The sequence below is a fragment of the Impatiens glandulifera genome, chromosome 4 (assembly GCF_907164915.1).
Source record: "Impatiens glandulifera chromosome 4, dImpGla2.1, whole genome shotgun sequence".
Classification (NCBI taxonomy): Eukaryota; Viridiplantae; Streptophyta; class Magnoliopsida; order Ericales; family Balsaminaceae; genus Impatiens; species Impatiens glandulifera.
In genome coordinates, this window is record NC_061865.1 from 16,640,744 (window position 1) to 16,648,497 (window position 7,754).

The window sequence follows — 7,754 nt, forward strand, 5'->3', positions numbered from 1 at the left end:
TTGTATTTTTTTAAGACAGTCTCTAACAATTATGTTTGATTCATATTCTTTTCTCAATTAGGGGATGTGAATAAACTTTTCAAGAAGAAAGGTCGTGCCAAGATAAGAAACTTTGTTACTATAAGAAACTTTATTATTAGGGCAAAATTCGATATAAAAAAAACCCTCACATGTTACCCTTGAAGACTGAAACGAAATGAAAACCAAATTTAATGAACCAAAGTATTATCAGAAGTGCACCAAGGTCAAAGGAAATCGACATAAATACAAAAAAAATGATGGTGCTACATATTGTGGGGGTTCAATCTCGGGTATAGAATATCAAAAAAGATTGGTAATTAAGTAATTTATTTATTTGATTTGTATTTAATTGATTGAATTTTATATTACTAACACCTATGTTTATAATTTATAATAGGCAAAGGAACTTGGAAGACACCCTTCCCTTCTTGAAATATTTGAGAAGACACATAAAAAGAGGGATGGTACATGGAGTGAAAACAGGGCAACAAAATTTGTGGTAATATTAATATTTTATGTTCATTAAAAGCTTGAGTTTTATTTTTTATACACAACTAACTATATTTGTTTTGTTATGCAGCAATCTTTTACTCAACTCCATCAAACTCAAAAAACTTTGGATCCAAATGAACAAAAATCTGAAACAGAGTTGTGGATGGAGGTAGCAGGGCATTCCAATAGCGGGCGTGTGTTTGGAATAGGCTACATGGATCGAAAACAGGTATTCAAAAATGGACAATCCAACACACAATTTTCTTTAGAGTTAAATACACTTAAAGAAACTGTTACTACTTTACAAGTTATAAATTCTGAGAAAGAGAAAGAGATTGCACTACAAAAAGAAGAAGTTGAGAGATGTAATACAGAATTGGAAAACAACAAGAGAGAATTAAACTATAAAAGTCCAACCAAGTTAAACTAGTTCAGGACAAAGTTCTTCTTCAAACTCAAGTGTAGTCTTTAAATAAATTTTTTGACAATTTCCTAGAATTATGGAATAAGAAAGGGCAAGACACGATCCCAAAGGTTCTCACTTAGGACGACTGATGAAGAAGGTTAGTGATTCAACCTTTAATTTGGTAATATGCTTGATATTCAAATGAAATTCATATGTTATTATCATAATGCTATTAATGTTAGTTATAATAATAAAGATTTAAGTATATTGAATTATAGGTTTAAACAATTAATAGATAGATTTAAGAAGTTTGAATGGTAGGTTAGTGTTTTAAGAAATTTGTTTTTGTAAGTTTTCAAATGATTTTGTATTATGTTCAATATATGAGTTTTTTAATGTTGTCAAGTGATTTAGTTTCATGTTTAATATTAATAGGTTTGTATTTTATGAAATTTATTTAGTAAGATTTCAAATAATTTAGTTTTATGTTCAATTTATTAGTTTTTTAATGTTGTCTAATTAATAGTTAGTGTTTTACGAAATTTATTTAGTAAGTTTCAAATAATTAAGTTTTATGTTCAATACATGAGTTTTTTTTAATGTTGTTAAGTGATTTAAATTCATGTTTATGTTTTCAATTAGTTTACTTTTATGACCAATTTATGAGTTATATAATATTGTCATATGCTATTAGAGAATGCACCATGATGGGTGTGATGGGTCTTGAACTTCAAAAGTTGTAAGAAAATTAGAATTGTATATTTTCAATATATAAACTAATTAGTCAATCTAATTGCTCATTTTATTGAATTGATATAGATTTATTTAAGAGCATTATTAAGAGCTATTTAGAAATGCCATTTTTTTTTAAAAATTTGGCATGTTTTTGTTAATATTTTTGGTCATATTTATGGAACATTCATAAGTAGGTGATGAATTTAATTTGTAAATGTATTTTGAAAATTTGTAATGAATTTATGTTGGTATACTAAGAATTGATACAGGAATCATTGATTACTATAATCTGATTTTGATTATTATTTATATATAGGAATTTGAATTTAATTGAATTACAATATTTGTTTTTTAAATAATGTGTTGATGATTGCAAAAATTATGCAAATTTATTGCAAATTTTGAAAATATATTATTTAAAATTATGCAAATGAAGTTGTATAGATTATTGTTAATATTAATGCAAAGTTGTAAATAAGGTAATTGCAGGAATAGATGCAGTTTATCAATAATATTATTGTAGCCGTGATAATGCGAAGAATGTTGCAGATATGTATAATACAAATGATAATGATATAATATACGAAAATAGAATTTGGGTAATATAAATAAAATTTCAAACGAAATAATGCAAATCAAATTGCACATATATTTGTAATTGATTATGCAAATTATAAATATAGATATTGCGAAGATTATTGCAATAAGAAACTTAAAATATTATTGCAAAGAGTATTGCATAACATAATTTTATAAGTTTATAAGTTGATGCAGTTTTCATTGAACGTACTTTTCATATAAAATGTGTAGTTATTATTGTATTGGTTGAATATATACTTTTATAAAAAGATGTAAATTTTATTACTTCATTTTTATATATTTATTATATTGGTTATTGCAAAACATATTACCCACTAATAAAAATATGTCAATAGCGACAGAACTTAACAAAGTTTTAATATGTCAACCGTTGATAAAATAAAAATTAATGGAATAAAAATATTTAAATAGCCACAGTATTTTTATTCGGTAGCCAAACTGTAAATTATTTTTAAAATTCTAAATATAAATTATATTTTAAATAAACCTATTGAAGACAACCCGAGTCATATCTTCTCAGTTACGATTGACAGCCTTGGTTTCAAGGAGAAGAAGGTGGTTGGTTCTGCTACTTGAAAAAAGAGGAAGCCCTAAATCCTGTTACTTGAAAGGAAATGTAGAGGCTATGATCAAGAATTCAAGATGTTGCTTGTACAAACTAGCATAATTGTTACTTGCTAGATTTTGTTTAATCGTTCCTTCTCTGAACTGAAATTCATCCAAGGAATAAGAGAAGATGAATAATGCAGACGCCGTCTGATACATGTAATTCTACAGCTACAGACGCTTCTCTTCCCTAGGTATTCAGATTTCTCTATTTAGAATACCTAGATTACTAGCTTAGCTTACCGAATCGCACCAAATCACTGTTATGTTTTTCATTTCTACGGTTTCACAACTAAATGCAGGCTAGTTCGCATCAATCAAATTGAACAATTTGAACCTGTAATTTCAATGTCCAATGCGAGAAGACCAGGCATCCCTTCTCTTCATGTGCCACTTAGACCTTTCGACTTTTCCAGTAGCCATAGCGGCCAAAATTTATTTCAGTCTCATAGCTTCAAGAAGAAGAATTTTGATGTCACTGTAAATGAGAGAAGCCCTCTACTTAATCCAGAAAATGATTGAAAAGTATTATCACCTTATCTCACAAAAGAAAATGGCTGATACGATTCTTGTGCCAAGAGAAACTAAACCCCTTTATTGATTGGAAGACACGATTGAATTACATAGATAAAATGTGTATCTTCATTAACAACTCATGTTACAAGTTTGCAGGTCTCAAGATTATACTGATGTAATCTACTGTCTTGGACAGGTTATCTCCTTTCTTAATCTGATCTAGTTTGAGTTGATTGTGAGATTTTTTAATCATTTAATTTCCTTGTCAGTTATTTGAAAAGGTTAAGATTAATAAACTAGTTGACAGTCGATTCTCTGAGGTATATATGTAATAAGCCTTAAATATAAGGCCCCATCAAAGATAAATTCACATTTGTTTGATGTAAGGCATCTTGTACTACTTGGAGCAGAGCCCCCAAAGATAATTCATTCTAGAGAGAATATTTCATATTTAGTATTGCTATCCCACCACCGATCTTGTGTCCATGACCTGGATATGATTTTTTTAATATTTATTTATGAATTAGCTAATAAATTTATCATTATAGATATGTAGACTAGTAGTTTTTCTTACTATCAGCACATTTCATTAGAAAACTCATTTATTTCCTTTAAATTTGATCAAATGGTGCTGAAAGCTGAAATTGACTTATTAGATTCTCTATCTGAAACTTTCTCAACAGATGTAATTGCAGTTGTACCAGTCACATTGGTATGTGCAGCATCTAAGCCAGAGGACTTTTTCAAACCCTGCCTCTTTCCTACATTTGTTGCATCTCAATCCTCTCGTACATTCAAAAATCAGGTACTCAGGGTATTGTAAATCTAAACAACTCTAAGTGGAGAGTTCATTGAAGCTAAAATAATGTATGTTTTTGGTGTTGGTTTTAAGGTGATTCTTATCGATGATCAATTCCCTGTGTCTAGACTTAACACTATAACCAATGAAAATATTATTCTTGAATAAACTAGATCAACCCTTTCTCTTGACAAGGTATATATTATCACTTTGTTTGAACTTAGGGTTGTTTTCACATAACCTCATTTGATTTAGGTTATGATATTTAGGACTTTATTTGAGTAAAAGACTCTATACCTGACCCATCGAAATATGTAATGAGTAAATTTACTTTATAAAAATGTAATTAAGAAGATGAGGAACTCATGGCAAGATGGAGTTGTTTGTGTACTAATTGTCCTATCCATACTAATTCAAACTATATAATTACAAGTTCCAAACCAAATATCAAATTGGAACTTACACATACTTTCCTTGAACTTTACTTAGTTAGTTTTGCAATTTATTACATTCTGAATTGAAATGAAATCTTTAATGAATAATGAATAATAATAAATGACCAGGTGATGTTTCCTCCTTTTCGAACACTAACAAGACCAAGTTGCATGAATGTGAAAAAAAATAAAATCAAGAAGTAAGAACAAGAGCTCTTTCTCAAGGATAGATGTTGGTGTCATTCTATTTAATCAATAAAGCTGCTGCTACAAGGAAAGTTGGATAGTGTATAATCTTCAAATCACAACATCTTCTAGATTATCTTCAATGGTATATCATTTAATTTATTTTAACAATTACTTGTAAATGAAATTTAATGTATTTTCTGCTTTAGATTAAATGATATTGTTTGAAATATTTGAATACATTATTATAAATTTAACAAATTTGATAATATATATTTTTTATTGTTTTAAAAGAATCAGTAATTTGACAAAAAAAAAAATAGTAATTAAAATAAATAACACAATTCAAAAACACTTATAGCAACGGTAATTAATTACTGTTGCCAAATCATAGCCACAGTATTTAAATCCCGTCGCAAAAAGTTAGCTACGAAGCAATAGTGACACATGGCTACTGTCTCAAAAACTGTCGCTGTTATCTTTTAGCGACAGTGAATCAATCAATAACGACGGAAATTATCATCACTATTCGCTTTTTTTTATTAGTGGCAATTCATAATTTTATACATTAGTGCAATTTATGTTGAATATATTTTTATTGTTAAATATATTTATCTTATTGGAATTTTAATTGCAAAAACATTAAATTTATTAATAAAATATATATTACAAATCTTATGGAAAATATACTTTAATCATGGTTAGTTACAGGAAAAAATAGATTTACTGCAATATCACTATATTTAGTGAAAATTTTGTTGAAACAGTTAGTATAAACAATAAAATTTGTAACCAGAGATTTGCAATGTTTTTCAATAATTGCAAATGTAGTTGCAAAATTTCAAAATAATGCTAAGACAAATGCTAAAGACCATTTTTAATACAAAGATAGTTGCAGGAACCTGTTGCAAATGAGCCTTTTTTTTTTGAATCGAACGTAGCCTTCTCTTGAGTTTCTAATAGGAGACGGGGGCTTCAAGTTTCAAGGGTAGAATTTATTAGTTAGTCAATATTAAACTCATTATTATAATAAAACAAATAAAAACTTATTTTGAACAAAAATTATAAAAATAATTTATTATAAAATCTACTTTTTTTCAAAGATAAAATATTATAACTTCATTTTGAATGTAAAAATAAATTGAAAAGAGTTTTCATTCTTTACCAAATCTTAAGGTAAATGCACAATAATAAGGAATATTAACCTATTAAAATAATCACCCAAATTATGATAACATTTTTTTTTGTCAAATTGATCTTATTCTAATAACTAAATATATAAAAAATGATATGAATGTTCCTAGGAGACATTATTTAAGTGGATAGGACAAGTGTCACACAAACATAGATGTCTTTCAATCTGAATGTCTCATTCTCAATTTTAAAATGCATTCATCAATATTTAATGATTTAAGATAATTCTAACAAAGAATGCACATGCTTATCATTGAAAGTTAGAAACAATCTAATATTGAGAATAACAAATAAGTAATAACCCAGTTATTAAAAAAACTTGAGAAGACAAAAGTGCTGTAAATTAATTATCTGTCATGTTCAAACTATCATTCCAATGATTGTAAAATAATTCAGATAACAATCGGTGGTCGAATTAGATGAGACAAAATTCCTTCAAAGAGCTGCTGCTACTACTAGTTTGGTCCAGCATGGCCAAACCTATCCCATTTTCTTACCATCTTAAAAGCACTCCACATGAGAAAATCTTTATCTTATTAAAGCACTCAACATGAAAAATTAATTTGCAGGATCTACACCTTTCGAGATACTTTCATCTTGTACATTATTTGCTATCCTTTTAGTAATAAATTAATGTGATCATATTAACTATCTCAAATCAGAATCAGAATTAATGTTATTGATATTAACTTCACTAGTTAATGATCTTTGACATATGCTTGGTGCTTACTTGGAAAGGGTAAATGAGAGAAGACATTTCATCACACAAATGTATTGATGGGAAAATATATTTTCAAAACATAACAATTTTTCAATTACTAGAGTATAAGAGATGATAAAAATCGAATTGAAATGACAATGCAATAAATTTTTTAGCATGGAAACATCTATTTTCAAATCAAGAGTAAAAAACAACGGGACCTAAAAAGCACTTAACAATTCACTTAAAAATTCACTATTATCAGCAATGTTAAAAATAAGAGTTCACTCTAGATATAACCATACTAGAGTCTAATCAATTTCATCAAAATCAAACAATAATATTGACAATAACAACTAAGAACTTGAAAGAGAAATATCAACCAATCATATCAATTCTGTAATTTTGGTTTTTTGTTGGAATGACTTAGAAGTCTAAGAAAACAAACATTCATTGTTCAGAATATAGCCCCAGAAATAACCAACAAGTTATTAACATTTTAAGTCGATCAAACGGTACAAACTCCAACAAACGAAAATTTTCTTAGGCTGCTATCTAAACCCCTAAATCTATTTTTGCTCTATTCTCTCTTATTATTATGTAAAACTCACTAAAAATCTAGATGAAAAATAATGTCTCTTCATATTATATAGTGTGGACCTAAATAAAGTCAACACCAAGTTTAGTCTCTTCAATTAGGAGGACAAAACTCAACAAACTCCCTAAACCAACTAGTTGGAGGGAAATGTCAACCTGGTAATCAAGCGACATAACTCAAACTTATTTCGTGACAACACATTTATCATCATATAGGATTTATTATCATATTCTCTTTCAAGAATTCTTTTACAACCAACTAATCCGTATATCTAAGTTGTGAAGTATGTTCAACTTTTTCCAACCAATAAAATCATCGATTGTTTAAAGCCTTCTTGACCTTATGCAGTAGTTCAAAAGTGTTATTCACATAAAAAGATTTTATCTCATCCTCCATGGCATCCATACATCCATTCATTTTCATTTTCCAATGCTTCTTGAAAGGTCACGGGTTCTCCATCATTAGTG